The sequence below is a fragment of the Ammospiza caudacuta genome, chromosome 5, assembly GCF_027887145.1.
Source record: "Ammospiza caudacuta isolate bAmmCau1 chromosome 5, bAmmCau1.pri, whole genome shotgun sequence".
Taxonomy (NCBI): Eukaryota; Metazoa; Chordata; class Aves; order Passeriformes; family Passerellidae; genus Ammospiza; species Ammospiza caudacuta.
The window spans coordinates 2,650,562-2,669,497 of NC_080597.1; the positions used below are offsets into that span (position 1 = coordinate 2,650,562).

At 39.7% G+C, this 18,936-nt stretch overlaps 1 long non-coding RNA gene across 2 annotated transcripts; it reads right to left on the bottom strand.

Moving 5' to 3' along the window:
- Positions 1 to 1,768: 1,768 nt before the first annotated feature.
- On the bottom strand, positions 1,769 to 10,097 carry LOC131558087 (uncharacterized). 2 transcript variants are annotated; one of them, XR_009274779.1, is made up of 5 exons: positions 10,038 to 10,097; positions 6,760 to 6,849; positions 4,963 to 6,501; positions 2,844 to 2,950; positions 1,769 to 2,282 (listed from the first exon to the last, which is right to left on the bottom strand). It is a non-coding gene; the product is annotated as an uncharacterized LOC131558087 (long non-coding RNA). The 2 variants fall into 2 exon arrangements; XR_009274778.1 differs by lacking the exon at positions 1,769 to 2,282 and having other exon boundaries at positions 2,560 to 2,950.
- Between the last annotated feature and the right edge of the window lie 8,839 nt (positions 10,098 to 18,936).

Here is an 18,936-nt window from a genome sequence, read left to right on the forward strand (position 1 = left end):
GGATGATTTGCTTTATTAAAAAAAAACCAAACCAATCAGTCAAATGATGAAGGTTGCTATAGTTAAGTCAGTAGAGTTGCATCAAGGTTAAGCAATTATAAATGAAAGAACCAAAGTCTAAACAGTCTGTAGGATTTGACCTTTAATGCACACCTATTAATACCTCACTCTTTGTACTTCTGCTCAGATCTCCCCTCACGCCTGTTGTCTCCAGTTCCTTTTTCTACTTGGCACTGACTTGTTCAGAACTTAGTATCTACCCAATGATCTCCTCTACCCACAAATGCTTTTTTCCCTTTTTCCCCTCTACTTATCAACTTTCTTTTAAATTTAGTGGGTGTCAGAAGCTTGTCAAACATTCTCCTTTCAGTCCTTTTCTACTCTCAGACCTCTTCCCCTCTGTCTTTAAAATCCTACTGTTCCTCTGCCTGTCTCCTGCTGGCACTGGAACATGTACTCAGTAACTCAGGGGAGGCAGCTCTGCTCCTTCCAGCTCAGCAAATGCATCAGCTCAGCATGGAAGATCAGGAGAATAGCATGGAAGTGACAGAGAGATGCTTTTAAAACTGCCCACTAAGAGATGGATGAGTGAACATCTAATGGTGAAATAAGAGGGGTAAAGACAGGTGGTAAATCTCTCCTGGATTTGCTTTATTATGTTAAGAACACATCTCTGTGACATGCACTGTACAATATTTTCTGATAAACTACATCTCATCTTCAGCATTTTACCCCTCATGCCTGCAAGGCATGTTTTTTATATTGGGCTTGTGACCTTTCTGATTCATGAGATGTAAAAATAGAAAGTTCTTATATTTTTGTTTTATCTGATAGTGTTGAATTTTGTGAGTGTATTATTAGTATAAAGCCTTTTCTTTGTGGTTCTAAGTAGTGCTTTCTCTGACATTTAGTGAAGGGGTGTTCTGTTCTCATGACTGCCTTTGCTCCAAAATGCTAAGTAAAGAAATTTAAAAAAAAATTACAACTGCCAACCCTTTAAGTATATGTTCATATTTTAATTTTTCTGTGATGCTCACCCTTTCAGTAAGTGTTTTGAATTTTTTTTCTCATGTTTAGGTCATCTTTGAAAAGAATGCAGCTTTGCAAAGAATGACCTTTACCAAGTTGGTAGGAAATGCCATTTTTCTCTCAAGTGAGGTGAGATTCATGTGGGAAAGGCTGCTGCTCTGCAGTCTGAGAACGGTCACTCACTGCTTTCTTCCTCTGCAGGATGAGAATATGATTTCTGCAGGCCTAGGAGAAGGTGTGGGAGCACCTTTTAGTGCAGATTGCTCTTGGGGCCAAAGGCAGGTTTTTCAGAGACAAATTGCCCTCTAAAGTAGTGGTATCAAACAAAATACTCATGTTCTCACAGAGGTTGTAATATTGACCTCATCAATATTGACCTCATCAACTTCCCTGCTCTGTGTTTGGAAGGTATAAACCCAAAAGTGAAGATTGCAGATGTTCCCCAAGGGGCACAGATTCATTCTCACCTGGTGAAATCTGTCTTGTAGAAAAAAGGGGTTCAGCCTCAGCATGCTGTTGTCTGTCCCATATTCTAAACCTTTAGTAGAAAATCTCTATCCAGAATGCTGATAAGATTGAATAGAAATTTCAAAGAAGAAATTGCCATAAGCCTTCTAAAATGTTTGCCAATAGGCTTTCTTTAAGGAAAAAAAAAATAGATCTTAAAGCTGTTTGTTTTAATTTTAACATTTAATGTCAGTGGCATGACAAAAAGCTCAAGTACTGTTGAAGTGTGGATATGAAATCATGTAACTGGTGTAATATTAGTTACACATCTCTTATCAGCATGGGTGTGAAAGGATCCTTTGTTCGTCAACAGCGTATTTCACTCGTTTATAGATGGAATAGTTATTGGTAAGGGTTTATAAGCTATTTATAAGTTATTTATTTAAATATTTATTTTTATATGTATTTATTTTTCTATTTATATTTTATATTTATTTTATTTGTATTTATTTATATATACAGCACTACAGTCTGATTTCTCTCGCAAAGTTTTTTTTTAAGTTGCCTGATTACTTCTAATACTTTTTTTCCCCTGTATTTAGTAAGCAGTAACCAGTGCTGATGTAGTTCCTGATCTTTCAGAGGTTTAACATATGCATAAACTTTGACAACATGAGAATTCCTGCTAGCTTTGCTAGGACTAGTCATTGGGTATAGGCATGTGTAAAAGTCTTAGTGAGAGCTGATGTCAAATCCTTTGCTGTCTAACTCTTGGCAGGAGAATGACCCCAGGCTGGATGGGAATACTAAATAATAAAAAAAAAAAGTACATAGATGTTGTTACTATTCTCCTGAGTCATGCAGACTCTAAAAATATTTTAAAAGCTGTACAGTTCAAAATTAAAAAGTGCATTCAGACCTTCAAATTATTTGTTTTAATGGATCACGTGTAAATATACACCTCTAACTTTGTTTTTCCAACCTTATTGAAAAGTAATGTTCTTTAAGTAAGAGACATTTTTGTGGTTAACCTGAGAGAGAGAATATCTGTTTATGAACTAATAGCAAATCTGTAGTGCTCAATGGCAGCAGGAGCAGCATCATATTTCAGTTTGAACAGCTGCTATCTCCACAGCCAGACCTGGCAATCCTTTTTGAAATTACACACAGAATAGGCCCAGACAAGAAGATGTGATTCAGCAGCGTCCCTAGAAAGACTTTAAAACCCTTTTATGCTGCAGCCACACCTATGTGGCCACCCATGAGTCAGCAGAGCAGAAATTAAATTTTCAATGAGTCCAGTGAATTCAGCAAACAAATAGAACTTGTCATTTTCTTGTAATTCAGTTCCCTGCTGTGTCACTGACCTTGGGCAAGGTATTCAGCTTTCCAATGTGTCATCCTCTATGTTAAATGGATTTAACAAGACCTAATCATCACAAGGTATTCTGTAGACCTCAGTGGAGCTGCAGCCCTGGAAACAAAGGGAGAATTTAGCATGCATTCCTGCCACAGTATTCTGGGGTTCTCAGCTGACTTTTGACCAAAATGAAATATAAATTATGCAGAAACCTGCTAACATTTAATTAAGTGAAGCCTCTTGCTATTTTGAGAACAATTTCTTAACAAGCGGAATTAGCAGAAATATTTTGCTGGTGGAAGCCAATAGCTTCTCCAGGCAGAGCTGGTCTCTCCCATCCCTACAAGGCTGTAAACTCCTTCTGTGTTTTATGAATCATTTATCTCCTGATTTCTCATATTTTGGGTGCAATTTTCCCTTTGCTTAGCTCTGGAGAAGCCATGCATCTAACAGGGCAGGAGGATGGCTGTTATTTTTTGTACACCCATGAGCTGAATTGCTTAGTAGCTTAAGCCACTTTGCAACTGTACAAACACACTGTGAGCAGTAGGAATGCACTTATGTCCCCAAGGACCTAATCTGGCTTGCAAAACTTCCACTAGTGACACAGATGTACAAAAAACAAAAATCCATCTTCGTTCTCTGTTTGCATTTGCAGAATATGGATTTAGCTAGAAAATAATATATTAGCATTTATACATCCATTTGTATTCATGTTCTCAAAGCATTTTATTTACATTGAGTGGTAAGAATCATATCAGTTTATATTTCATATTCGGAAGCTGAGCCAAAAAGTGACAAAGTGTTTCCTTCAAAATCATGCAGCAAGTCAGTCTTGGAGAGAAATGTGCCTGTTCCACTAGACTGTGTTTGTATAGATCTTCTTATTTATGAACAGCTGTGACTATTAGAATCTATTATTTATATTTCCACTAAGCTTGCTTTTCCCCCCTCGCAGCAGACACTCTGCAAAGGAGAATTGTTGTCATTTTTCTGCAGGTACTGAGATTCACTGGGGTGTTATGGGCAGTAATGAAGCAGCACTGCAGGTACTGCTCAGCAAGGACCTTTGTAAAGCCATTTCAAATGTCTCACTTAAAACCAGTGCAGCACTTTAATGAAGAATTAAAAGTGTGCAGGCTGAAAGTGTGGACTTTCAGTGATGAAATAACTCAGGAAAAGTTGGCTCTGCCTGCATCACTGACCCCACAGCATCAAGCATTTTCAGGCAGTGTCAGTACTCATCCTCACTGCCAGCAGCTCCATTTACATGCACGTTCTGTCCCAGCAACACATCCACTGAGAGCTGCTCCCAGCCAAGAGGCAGAATCTGTCACCTGGCCACAGCACTGGCCTGAGGTTTACACTGCTTACAAGCAAATTTCAACAAGCCCAGAGGATTGGCTTCAGGCCCAGCATTTCAAATCCCCAGAGTTTGGCACCTCACTAAAGAAAACAATAATAAAATGCCAGAAATGATCACTGGCAAGCTACAGAGGTGTGTGTGAGGCACTGGGGCTGCCTGCCCTGTGATCAGTGCTGGGGCTGTGGCTCTGGGGACGTGGAGCAGCAGGTTGTGTGAGGAAGAAATGCCTAAACTAACTAGCACTGACTGGAGACACAGACATCTGTTTTCAATTTGCACAGAGCTGCTAATTTTTAAAGGACGAATTAGCATATAGCTAATTTTAACTAGGCAGTTGTAATTGGGATTTTTCAGAAAACGTGCTGGTCTCTGCAGGCATTGCAAAGCAATATCTGAGTTCTAGTCCTGCACTGGTCACCTGGAGGAACAAACTCCCTTTGGCCAGCAGGAGTAGGTGAGACACAAGAACCATCACAGGTTTTGTTCAGTAGGAAAAACTTTGAAATCCAGGCACCCCTTTCCCCCTTCTTTCAGAAAACAACTTGATTTGCTCTTGCAGAATGCAGCATTCTGGTTTTTCCCCTGAGCAGCAACAGATGGATTTCAAAGAAATCTCCACTATTACAGCAGTACTTCAGTCCCTCTGCTGCTTCTTCCTCTTCAGAGAACCAGCAGCTGATTTAATGCAAGGCAGTTTGTCCTTTATGGTCCATTCCATAGAATGGATGGATATCCTGTTTCCTGGACTCCTCAGCTTTACCTTGCAGTTTCCTCAGCCTCAGGGGTGCTATATCTCACTGCAGCCACCTCCCAGCCTCCTGAGAGCATCCATCACACACCGAGGGCTGGGGAACAGCTTCTCCCGTGGCTCCAGGAGCAGGTTGGGAACAGAGTGCTTCCTCGTGGTGCTGAAACATGAAAAACCAGCAGTGTGCAGCATTATCCACCCCTGACAAGCACTTGGAATACCTACCTTAGGGTCTGGCAACCTGCCTCTAGCTTGTCTTGCCAGTAAGATGCTTTTAAAGTGAATTGGAATTGAAACATTAACTCAGTTCCCAGAGGGGGTGGTTTAGTCTCTTAAGCATCACATTTAAAATACCCAAATGCTTTCAGTCCTGTGAGATGCACTGAGCCTTTCACTATTCTGGAATACAGAGAATGAATCCCACAATTTCCTCACTGGGTTTTCTTTTCAGATGAGACCTTGGACACCAAGTACTGCACCTTGTAGCAACTTTGGGGTAGAGATGTCTCCTGTTTAGCTCTATACAGAAGGAACTTACAAAATTTCAATCATCATTTTCTCTGGTCACCTCTGCATTGTTTAGTGGATCACAGCAGGCAGTGATAGTCATGTTTTAGATTAGCAAACTGAACCTTGGTCACTCCAGACACAGCTTTCCACCAGCTGCACATCCTCTGACAGCTCTTGATGGTCGAGCTTGTCCCGATCAACAGTTGCTTTTAGTGGTCAGGCAGGCTGTGTAGATAATTTGTAAAGTAATTTGCAATTATTTGGAGTGAAAACTGCAATATAATGTAGTATCATGAGCCAGACACTCAGCCTACTTCTATTAACCCAAGATCTGTTGCAGATAAGAATGGGGTGGGTTAATTATACTCCTCTGACATGCTCTTCAAAATGGACTTTTCCTAAGTTCATAACCATTGAATTCATCCTGGTTTATAGGATTATTTTATGTGTGAAGTTTTGCATTCCAAAGCCCCAGTATGAGGCTGAGTGGAGCAGCCCCTTCCCCCAGAGATGGCTCTGTTAATCCTGTGGGATAAGCAAGGATGGTACTTCCAAAAGAACACTGGATTCTCACTTCTGCCTAACATCAGGCAGATCCCAGGCTCTGTTCCCATGCCACAATATCTCCATTCATCACCCTCTTGTTTGGCTCTGAAGGAATAAAGACAGCTCAGAAGTCCTGCTGGGAGGAGGAAATGTGTGACTGAAGTTTTGATTTAACGGCCAGATTGTGACTTTTTTTTTTTGATAAGGAACATGGGAAGGAAAATTTGTAGAGATGCCCTTAAGTCCTTGCAGAGGGAGGCCAAGGCCAGAGCTGTGTCACAAGCTCTGAAAATCCAGGGCCTCCTTTTCTGCCTGCCAGCTATCCTGGAGCCTTGCTGGGAGGCAGAACACCTCCTGTACCTTCCCACCCTCTGGAAATCCTCCTTCCTTAGGGCTGGGTGGGTTAGCTAAGGGGGTTTTATCTCGATGCACTGCTGACATGGCATCTCCTCTCTGGTGCAGTCTCCTTACCAAGGCTGGCTCTGCTCTCTGTCCCTGGAGGATGAATCAGAGAGCACAGGGGCTGAGGGGAGGAGGAAGAAGAGCTGCAGAGAGAGATCTGATGTTCTCTATCCGATATTCTGGCAGAGGAGCAACAACAGTTCTCATGGGGACCGCTGTGTGCTGAACTTGGACAGCATAGCTGTGTTCCATTTTTAAACAGAAAGACCCAACAACTCCAAACCAAGCAAAAATAAAACCCCAGCAATAAAAAATGCACTTTTGCAATTTGGTTTTGCTTTCAGCTCCTACCTTTGCCTGTGCTTTCCTCCTTCTCTTCATAATCCTGTATATCATCACCTCCTTTGTTAGATTTCCTTCTTATAATGTATTATCTGCAATCTATAGACAGAAATTAATAATATCATAATCTATCCAGACTGGTAATAGGAGATGTAATCCACTACATAACACTGTTATAGGAATGTGGTTTTTTAGGAACAGCCTGGAATTTTCTGCAATTTTTTATTCTCAAAAGAAGAAAATTCATCTTCTGTTGTATTTGCTGTGTTTCTTTTCCTCCAATTTTTTACATTGTGCCTATGTGTGTAGAAAGCATGATTTTTTTTTTCTTTTAAATGACTTCAACACATCAGTTAGGTGAACAAGAGAATAATTTTTTCAGTGTCTTAATTTTAACATATACATGTTTGTAATGAAGTAACTTAAATGGCTACTTAAGCATCCGTGCCATCTGGATTTTGCAATTGGCAATGTTTTTATCTTTGCCTGGCTCCACAGCAGAGTGACAGTGAAAATGCATTTAAACAAAAAGAATGAAGAAAAAAAAGAAACCGGATTTAAACTTGTTGTTGTCAGACAAACGAGCACAGTAGTCACACAACAGCCCCACAGCACACTGAATGAATCCTCTGAAATCAAAGCTCCAAAGGCTATGGGATTATTTTTAAACTGCCTGCCAAGACCCTGAAATATGATAATTAATGAACTTTAGCATATATGACAAAATTCCTAATTGAAGTAGAAGGGGCGCAGGGAGCATTAATGAAATGAAACTGAGTTTTTGAAGCATCAGTTTTGAAACCTTCAATTTTGTCTTTAATTATTAATTTTAGGGGAGAGCCTTGAGAAGTTCAGTGACATTCATGGTGAAGTCGGAGGTGTGATTAGACCCAGGTTATTTTGGGTGAGTTAGAAAAAGGCATCCCAGAAATAAATTAGAAAGAATGTGGCTAGGATCCCCTTCCTTTCCTTCTCCTTTTCCCCTCTCTCTCCTCCTTTTCAATTTCTCTTCTCCTTTTTCCTTTCTTTTCCTTCCCTTTTCCCTGTGGAGCTGGGACTACAGTGTTCATCCTGGCTCTGGATTTAGTTCCTCTTGAGGGAAATTGAATCCCTCACACAGTATTTCATATTAATGGCTGCAGAACTTGCTGTGCATTTCTGTTTGAGTCAGGAAACTGAAAAGTAAATCTGAAAAAAAATTTCACAGTTTCGGCTTCTCTTTTCCCTTTTACCTATTTGCTTAAATAAAACCTGAAGAAAAAAAAAAGACCTTTACTGCTGTTTTTCATTTGATTTCAATTATGAAAGAAAATGCAATCCTTCTGGCCTGTAAAATTTGCTAATATTTACAAGGATTCTAGACATGGTCCCTTAACTGGAGAAAAAATATTACAGTTTTTAAACTAGTCTGGAGGAAAAAAATCCTGTTCTAGTGCCTCACAGCATTTTAGAAATCCCGGAGGCCAGAAGGATGATTTCTCTCAGAATCATTGTATATATTAGAGATGAGAAAAATGCAAATATTTTGTTATATGTTCTCCTAACTGACCCAAGCTGAAAGATAAAAATGCTGCTTCTCTCTGAGAAGATATGCTTTAAGTTATACTTGAAATTATAACTTTTTTCTTATCAAGATTAAAGATTCTCATGCTCCTTCAGATTATCTCAGAGAATCAGAAAACACAGGAGTGAAAAGAAAACCATAAACACAGGGTGCACACATATTCCTCAAAGAAGCAAAAAGTTGAAAAGAAAGGCAGAAAACAAGCCAAATTCTTTGTCATTTTTGGGAAATAGTAAAGGTAAGAAGATTTTCAGAAAGCTGTTAAAGCAGGCCTTAGAAACAGAACAGAAAAAGCTGCAGAGTCTGGAAGTAGAAAAAGTTACAATAGCACAGCAAGCAAGGACATAAAACAATAGCTTGATTTTAGGGTTGGCTGAGATAAACTTTAAGACTGCAGAAAATATGCTAAGCAAGATAGTAGGAGGTTTTAAAATTAATAATGGGATGTTGTGTATTGTTAATAGAGAGCAGACAAGCAAACAGTGTGAAGCAGGTGTAGGTGTGCTTCTAGTGATTGGCCAGAACAATCATCTGTGAGCTTTAGCAATGTGCTATTGGCTAGAAAGTTTCTAAAGAGCTCTCTAACAAAGAAATCGTTGGCTGCTGTTGGCAAGACGGGAGCTTTTATCACCTTTCTGTTGTCCCAACCATGTAATGAGGCTGATGCTGCAATAAAGCTCAAGGAACATCTCCCAGCAGTCCCATTCCATTAGTGAAAAACTCCCAGCACATCATTCTTTACCTGCCATCACATTTTCTCCAGCGAGAGGCTCAAATCCCCAGCAAGGATGCCATTGCCAGTGGATTTGTGCTCCTTAGAGCCTGGAGGTCTCAGCCAGGGCTAAAGCTGGAACTGGACAATGAACTCCAACATGCAAATGGAGCGGAACTGATCCCAGTGACAGACCCCATGACTGGGTTTCCATTTTGTGGCTATTTTGGGTTCTTCTGCCCAAGGTGGATCCATTGAGGAGATCCTTCGAATAAATCCCTGCTTTGTTCTATAACTCTGCCCAGCCTCTGCTCTAGGTCAGCCTTCACAAGGCATCAGCAGCACCCTGGGCACATTTCCCTCTGTCCCAGCTCCCAGCAGCACAACTCCACATCCTGAAGGGTTCCAAGCCCTGACGTCTGACCATCAGCAGCATCCAGGGGGAGAGGGAGATCCCACTGGGACCTTGGCCCTGCACTCAATGGGGCACCTGAACCCCATGGCATGACCCCCTCTCTTTGCACAGTCTCACAGCCATGGGGAATTTAGAGAGCATGGTGAAATGTTGGAACCCTGGTTACTGAGAATTTTAAACTTTCTGTACTAACAAACACTGACCCCCAAGAGAACAGTGTATTTAACCTGAGATCAAAGAAAAAACTTCCAAAATTAAACAATAAGCCTAAAATTATAAGTATATAGTTTAAACAAAAGCATGCAATATTACATACCAGAACACTTAAAGTCTTAGAATACAGCAACATATATAAATAAATAAAAGGTAACATAGAATAATATATATAAATGAAAATAATGTATATAAATAAAACAAAATATATATAAAAAATATTTTTTAAACCAAAACCTAATCCCTCTTCTTCACTTTCTTCATAAATTTAAATAATGTGATATAATTAAATTTTAAAATCCACATTAGAAAAAACAAGTAATTAGCAATTGCTGTCATTACATTGCAGAAGTTGCAAGGGTTCCATATTGCCAGTTTCATACCTCCTTGATGTTTCTTGTAGGAAGCTCCTCCAGGCACTGACTCTTCCTTGTACTCACAGCAGCCAGCTGGCTCCAGTTCCCCTCAACCCACTCTTTTATAGCACTCTTCTTATTATTGGCTACAGCTGTGGCCTGTTAACGTCAGGCCTGCTCCTCATCCTTAATGATTGGCTCAGCTGCAACTCTTTAAGGGGTAAGATTACTTGCTATACTACCTTTACTTTCTGATATTGTATCCCCCTACAAGTTATGAAATTAAAAATACAAATAATTTAAATATAATTTCTTAATTAAACAATTTATCTTTAAAAAACCTTATTAAAAATACAACTCCATTTTTAATTTATTAAGGTAAAATACTATAGAACTCACAGTTTATAAAACTGTGATATAAATAAAAAACTGATAAACATCTAAATCCAGACAAAAAATACCATCTCACACATTTAATCCCAACCTTAATTAAATAAAAACCCAAAAAATCCACAGTAAAACATTTTGAATTCCTAGATCTCTACCTTGTTCTATCTTAGATTGCATTTGAAAAAATTAAGTATATGTATGCTTTCATATCAAGGGCTCCGAATCTTGAGCTTTTTCATTGTTTTGGGGGCTGTTCAGGAGTTTTTTTTTGTTTGTTTGTTTTGTCCTTTTTTTCCTCTTTTGTTGTTGTTGTTTGTTTGTTGTTATAATAACTGGTAAAAAAAACATGGTTTTTTCAGGTGAAACATGAACCCAGCACCTCCTCAATGTCTCCAGTGATTTCCAGTGCTCTCTGTTTTGAAACACAAGCCTGGGAAAATCTTGTGAATATACCCTGGATAGGGACTCATCTGCTGAAATACTCTCCAGCTTAATTCTGCCTGCCTCCTTTCAGTTTTAATAACTGATTATCTTCATAAATATACAGTGCAGATTAATTGACTCTATGTTTTAGCTACACAAACCAGAGGCGTAATCAATACCCTTTATCCAATTTATTAGGCATGCATGACATTTAGGCAATTAGAAAGCAAAACATAAGGATCAAAAGAGCAGAATAGTATATTATTAACAGCAAAAGGGACTTTGTTTTCTTTCCCAAGTGAAGTGGTATTAAAATAGCTTAAAAGAGGTAAAAATAGAAAGTTTGGCAGATGCATTTTGCCCTTGGTGCACTGTGGAATCCCTGGGCTTTTGAGGCCTTAAAAAAGTTTACTGTTGTAATTTAAGGCTTTTATTCCAAACTGAATAGGAAAAAAAAATCTAAACAATTTGGAAAACTTTATGCTAATAAATAAGACAAAGGATTCTTGCTCCTGCAGTTTGCAGACAAACTGAAAGTCCTATTGTACATATTTGTGAATTTTTGGCTTTTCCTCAATGTCCTAGCTGTCCACTTCAAACTAACACCCATTTTACAGATGGAACATCTTCTGCCACTGGTTCCTCATGGATAATGTTGTTTTTTTCCATCATCCACTGTCCACAAAGAAGTGGAACGCCCCCAGCCATGGCTGCTGCAGGGCAGCTGATGGTTGCATTGCTCTCACAGCTCCTTGTGCCACTCATGCCTGATGCTGGAAAGTAAAACACCACTAAATAACAAATCAAATAAACTGTGCCCCTTCTCTGGGCCTCCTTGTTTTCCCCATCTTGTGTTCCCATGGCCCTTCCCCTGCAGCCCCTGTACAGTGAGCTATTGTGTGCAGAATAGAGCAGGCTGGTTATGTAAACCCACGTGAGATTGTCCCCGGCTTTGTCACTGGCATGTAGCCCCTCCCAAGCTTTAATTAGGGTTAATGCAAACCTAGTGAGCTCTTGCTTCCCAGGAAAACCACAGATTTCACCCACTTGTGCATGTCCGGCACTTAAGGCTGTGACACCAAGCCTCAGCAAACAACTCTGGGCAACTGCTGCTGCTGCTCCCTGTGCTTCTGTGAGTTCCACATAGGCTGGATTCCTATGATGTAACAAAATACAGTGAAAATTACAAGTATTTCACTGGAGAAGCATCAAACTGCAGTTTGGTTTTGCTTTCTACACTCTGTTTGACAAATTGGGAGTTTTGTTGGGACTTGCTCAAAGCCAGAGCAGTGAGGAGCACCTCTGCTTGTTCCAGCTGCTGTTTGCCAGAGAGGAAATCTCCCCAACACCCAACATGTGTGTGTGTGCCAGCCCTCACATTGCCCTGAGCATTTCAGCAGAGATACTCCCATGCCTGTGATACTGATGCCTTGTGAAGGCTGATCTAGAACAGAGTTACAGAACAAAGCAGGGATTTATCCAAAGGATCTCCTCCATGGATGCACCTTGGGCAGCACCAGAGCCCAGCCAGGGCTGCACCCAAGATGAACCAAAATGGCCCCAAAATGCACGGCCGGGCACGGGCTCTGTCCCTGGGATCAGCTCTGCTCCATTTGCCCCTTGCAGTTCATTGTCCCATTCCAGCTTTAGCCCAGGCAGTCCCACCCTGCTTGTTTTTCTCTCTCCAGCCCATGGTGTTTGTGCTCCTGGGCTGAGATTTGGGTCATTTGTCCTTGGTGCCCAGCTGGAGCAGGAATTGTTTTGTCTCCCTGCTCTGTGCTCAGAGCTCACCATCCCCTGATATGAAGCCCAGACCACACACTAAAGCAGCACAGAGTCTAAAAACATAAAAGCTAAAACCTGAGGCATCAGTATTTCTGCAAACACAGAGCCTTCAAAAATCTCTGCATGTCTGGCTTTACTTGGATCTGCTTCCCTTATGGAGGTGGAGCCCCCTGGGTTTGCCCATTTCACCTCCTGCACTTTGCACTCCAAACACCAGGCAAAGCTAGTAGGTCAGAGTGGCTCCTCCCTCACAACCATGCAAACACACACATTTACATTTATTGGTCAAGATTTAATGCCAGGATACCCAGACTGCTAAAAGTAGGCAAACAAGCAGAGCAAACAGAAGGGCAGCCCCAGGTTCAGTCCATAGCATGATACCTGTGTAATCGCCCTGTGTCTGTTACCCAGAACAACTGAGGGGCTCAGCAGCCTTGAAAAATGGAGCTGCAGGATCTCTGCTAGGCTTTCTCTGAAAGGCTGTCCTCCTGCTGGAACACCTTTGGAGTTTGGATTTCTGCTTTCCTCCTGCTGGAACACCTTTGGAGTTTGGATTTCTGTTTGGCTATTGCTGCAGCTCCCTGGGCACTGAGCAGGGATTTCCTCTCTGCCCCAAACATTTGGGCACTTGAGGGTTGGTACTGAGGAGCCTGGGAGTGTGAAAGATGAAAAAAAATGCTCCTTTTATCTGGTCCAATAAAATAAACCTTTTATGTGGTTTATTGGTACCAGTGACACAGGATCACTGTGGCTATGCTGCAATTCCTTCACAAAGAAAACATGGAACATGAGACATCCTTGTGACAGACTGAAGCCTGGCATGAGCTTTAAGGGTGCACAGCCCTATATAATTTAAAACCTTTAACATTTTCAGATGTTTTGAAAGACAGTGTTCTGCTTCTCTCAAGTAATTTCTTTTTTTTTTTTTTTTTTTTACTTCTGTCACATTGCCACGGGTGGTCAAATGTAATTGTGTAACTACTGACTCATTTCTGTCAGGTTATGCTTTAATGTCTCCATTTTTCAGTGCTGTTCTGAAAGTAAAATGTTATCTACTAGTTCAGAAGAAAAAAAATCCCCAAGATTTGCAGGTGAATGACAGCTGAATTGACTTCCAAATTCTTGACTTAGAAGTGCAAATAACTTTTAATTAACTTTAAATACATTTTCCCTCTTCTGTTTTCCATTCACTCTTCCCAGAATCAAGCAGTTGCATATGTGATGTCCCCTGTAATTTTTTTATTTCTGCTGTTTACAGGGCTACAGCTTTGAGGACTGACTGCATTGCAAATGTCTTAGGCATTACAGAGAGAAAAAAAAAAAAACAAAAACAAAAAACCCCACAAAAAACAAAACAAAACAAAACAAAACCACCCCAAAAAAACCCCAAACCAAACCAAAAAATCCTGAGCATGTTTAGTAGAGTCTAGAGGAAGTTTTGGTACCCACTGACTGTGGATAGCATCCAGAAGAAAGGAATCTGATCAATTCACTGGACACTGAAATCTCCCTCTACCCTGATTCTGCAGGTGCAACTCATTTGACACAACACAAGATTATAACAAGATTATAGATCTTTCAATGCAGGGCCTTCTCTAATCAAATCATATACAGTGGGCAAATTATAGGAGTACCAAGGCATTTCATCCAACAACACATTAATATGAGGGGTGGGTAGAATTCTGATGATTTATCATTGAAAAAATAAATTAATCACAGTAAATTTTACAGCCAGTGAACCACAACCAAGACTATATTTTCCCCTCAAACGCAAGATGGAGGCAATAATGTTAACTGATGTATCAACATGAGGTTTTTAAACACCTATCCAAATGTGGGAAAAGCTTAAAAACACTTAAAATCCTTTTGCTTTCAGGTTAAGGGTACTGTCATTTTTTGTGACCAGAAAACAAGGGCCATTTCAGGCTGATGGCACTTGGTGCTAAATCATTTTTTTGGCCCTCTGAAATAGTGAATTTCCCTCAGCAGAAAGTAATAGGCTGTATCAACATTTGGAGCCTAACCAGTCTGGGCAACCTGCTTATTGATGTAAGCTAGTCAATGAAGGCTAAACTTGTTTGTGAAACACTGCATTTGTACTCCTAGGGCACTGCTGGACTGCAATTCAGGCACTTATCTTCACAGAAACACAGAAATTTAAAACAGCCCTGTCTTATTTTGTGTCAAAGAAAAAGACATTTTGCTACTTAGCCACTGGAACCATGCTCTGTCCTGCTCAGCTTGACAGCAACAGTAAGTGGTTTTCTAAGGCACATAGAAATTTCAATTAAATTTACTGTAAGAATTCATGCAATTTACTCCTGTTCTTTCTGGATTTTGCAATAGACACTCTGAGCTGTCAGCAAAACAAAGTGTTCAGGCATGTCATAACGAGAGTTTTTTGTTATCTGAGACATAGCACACTCTGAGCTATCTCTTTCATTCAGGTCTTTTATCAAGACTGAATATTTATCAGCTCTTGTATAGCTCAGCAAAAAGAAAAAGTGAAAAGGTACCAGTCACTTGATCTTAATTTAGCCTTAATTACATAATGACCCTTTATAATGGTTATTTCCTAAGACAGGTTGCTGCTTAGACACTGGGGATGGAACATTTCTGCTGTCCATAAAAATGTTTACTCCTTTTTCACAGCCACAATGCCTTTTCCACATAGCAGTCATACAGGAATTTTTACTGTGTGCAGACATTTTGGAGGATGGTGTTGATAATGACACTGAGAATTAGATTATGCTGTGGTCTGCTAATGATCTGTCTCCCAGTTTTCAAACACTCTTTGCAGTGTCTCATTTAAATACATGGCTCAAACATTCTTGCACAGGTGGGTGTAAAGATGCTGGATCCCAAATTCAAAAATAGAAATGCTGAACCAGATAAGCCTACTGTACAATCTAGGTGCTGCCACTGGGGTTTAAATTTCAGCTGCTTGTAGCTATCATGAATTTTTTCCTTTTATTTGCTGTATTTTCTTTGGTTTTAAGAGTGTATGGGTATGTAGATAACAGGGATTTTGAGCTCAACTTTGCTTTTGTCTCTTAACAGTTTGGGAAGTACCTGAGACTTCAGGTAGAACTCTTACTCTCCCTTTTTTATGGTTTTTATGAAACTAAAAGCAAACAGCATTTTCAGCTACTCCAAAACATCCCTTTGTTAGAAGATGTGTTGCACAGCAGCTTTGGGAGTTACATCTGATGGTGAATGTGGATAGTACTAAATTACTGAAACTGAGGAGTCTCTCTGGATTTATTTCACAGCCTATTCTGATTTGCTGATAATTTTGCAAAAACCAAAGTGTCCTATACCATTTTGGAAGATAAAAAACCAAACCCAGAAACAACAACAACAACAAAACTCCATAACAAAACAAAACAAAACACCACAAAAAGACTCCAAACCAAATTTCAACTTAATAATATTGTACTCATTTAAATGTATGGGCATCCTGAGAGGAAACTTTGCATTTCTGAGCACACTCCAGACAGGATTCTCATCTGGTTTTGTAATGGTAGATTTGCTTTGAGTGTAGTTTTCAGTCATTCAGGATATCTGTGGTTCACAGGATGTGGGTGGTTCTCAGTCAGCAAAGAAGAAAGCTGGTGCTCAAGCTTTGCAGGAGTTTGTTTGCTTTTACATAATGCTTGTAACTTGTGTTTCTGATAAGAAAATTTTATTGGTTTTTTTGGTTTTGCTTTAAGGGGCACAGTTGAAAAACCCCCTGATTTTATAGAGCAGATTCTTGGCTTTGTACCCTGAATGATCTCTCTCTTTCTGAGTCAAATGGAAGATACAAAAGAATTGGTTACACACCAACCAATAACTCCCACACCCCTCTCCACCCCCAGTCTGTATTCTGCAGCCTTTGTGCAGAATTATCCCCTTTCATTTACAAATTTTAGCAAGTCAGTGTCCCCAGATGGTGCCTAGTGCAATTTAATTTGCATATGCAGTTCTTACACCCTAATGAAAGGTTCTGCTTCTTTTTATAACATTTTTTAAGAGTTTCTGCCTGATTTTCTTTCTTTCCTGTAATTTTATCTCATTGTAATGAGGAGTTTCCTCTTTACCTGCTCTTGTGCAGGGTGAAGAATTCCCCCCTCATATGAAATGAATGAAATTAATTTAGTCATCTTTGCCTTCTCTTGAAATAACAATTTCTGCAACCTATTCATGGGGAAAAAAAATAAGAAAAAAAAAAAGCAGCTGGTGGTGACTAATGTTGATTGTACTGTGAGGTTTTCAGAGATAATTATATTTAAATATGTGGGTTTAAGACTAAATAATTGAAGCAAATTAATGCAAACTAATAGAGTTATTTCTAGAGGGAAGTAATTTCTTGAGGGAAGTACTGTGGCAGTTGTTTCTTTGATTGTTTCTACTGTTTGCTTGAGAGCATATCTTAAACTGTGACACTAAGTAAAAACTAATTGGTAGAAAAAAGGTGTGAAATTAAGACTGAGTTTATTTTTTGGAATTCCAACACAGTCTTCAACAGACTTACTTTAGTCCAAAAGAAGAATCAGGGCTTTTGTCTTCACATCAAAGCAACTTTTGAACCTGGTATTTCATTTTGCAAAGGAGGTTTTGATATGCCATGTGGGATTACAAATAGCAAAGATGAAAAGCTGTGCATCCAAGCCTCTGTAATTGCCACCTATGAACTGATCTGTGTTCTGGAGCTGAAATGGTTTGGACAGTGACCATATTAAACTTCTCCCCTTGTTTTAGTTCATATTAAAATGTATGAAACACAAGTCAGTTATTGTGGAGTGGTTAGGGCCATACAGGGCAGGGTCTGTGTAAGATGTGTTCAGTGCCACCTCAATTCTGCTGTTTGATGCAGGAAATAATTTAATGAAGAATAAAAGAAATGGGCTCTCCTTGTACTAAAGCATAGCAGCAAGTGGTAGGAAACACCCTGCCTTGTTTTACCTGCCAGCAAAAACAGAATTGTTCAGGAAATTGAGAAAACTTTCCAAATCCAGTTAATTTTATTTTTAATATAATTTGTTTTTTTTTTTTTTGTCCTTCATGTATACCTAAAGAAACCAACAAATTGTCATGCTGTTTAGATTTGAAAAATGAGTACAATATATGTAAGATTTTGATTTAACCCCTAGAAGCTCCCACATTTTAGTTTGCTCACACTAATGGTCTTTCCAGAATGTCTCTGCTTGAGTTTGAGCTGTAGGTGCAAAGAGTTTGGTTGAATCAAATACAAAAGTTTATGATAATGAAACAGTGAAGCTGAAAAGAAAAAAAATCACCAAGAAGCCGCTGGAAGTGTGAGACGAGAAATCTTTTTGTCAAAAAAATTAACTTGTAAACACAACACTCTGTGGATGCATTGGAAGGACAGATAAAAAATCGCTAATAATTGTTAAAAGCAAAACAAAGGCTTGCAGAATTATTGGAATTATGCCTGGAGTAAGGTGATATCAAAGGTTTAGGCAATCTAGGCTAATTAACACAGAAGAGCCATGGGTTTAATGTCAATCAGTTATTACATGTTAGTTCCAGTACATCTGCTTCAAGGGAGGCATCCATCCACAATCCTTCAAAAAGGGACTGGACACTTGCAGTTCCTTCTGTAAAGAGAAAATTCACTTTTACCCTCTCTTCCAAAAGCTTTATAAGTTTCTAAAACTCCAAAGACCATCATTAACTCTCCCAAGACTCAGTGGAGGCTGCCAGTATTATACAAAGAATTAGAAAATATAGAAAAATTGTGCCATGAACTTACAGGTTAAATTACAGGCTAAATTGTGCCCTGAACTTACAGGTTAAATTGAGGAATGGTTTGAACTTGTGGCACTGTCTGGGTCTGTACTCATCCAAAGTGATTGTGGGAGGCTTGACTTGAAATTTGCTTTTCCAAGGACTCAGGAATCTTATCTGCCTTTGTACAGGTGCCTTTAGGGCAGAGATCAGAGCTCGGAGGGCAGCGGGACAGCCTGGGCTCCCCAACCCTTTTCACACTGCACTTTTTGCACTTTTTGTGATTGATTTTTGTTTTGGATATTGCTGCAGAGTCCTCCATATGCCAAGGCTTTCCCTTGTAATTACAGGGAATTCTCTCCAGAGCTGGCCCTGGGGGTGTTTTAGAGCCCATCTCTAGACAGGTACCAATTTTGGCTTTGACAGCATTTCTGGAGCATCAACCACAGCAATGCAGACACATCCATAAGGCTGGATTTTCAGAGGGAACAAGCAAGAAATGTGTCAGAAACACCCAAAAATTGAAAATAGATGCTCCTGTCTGAATTGCTAGAAGACAGCAGAGATGGAAAATAAAAAGCTCTGCTTTGGCACA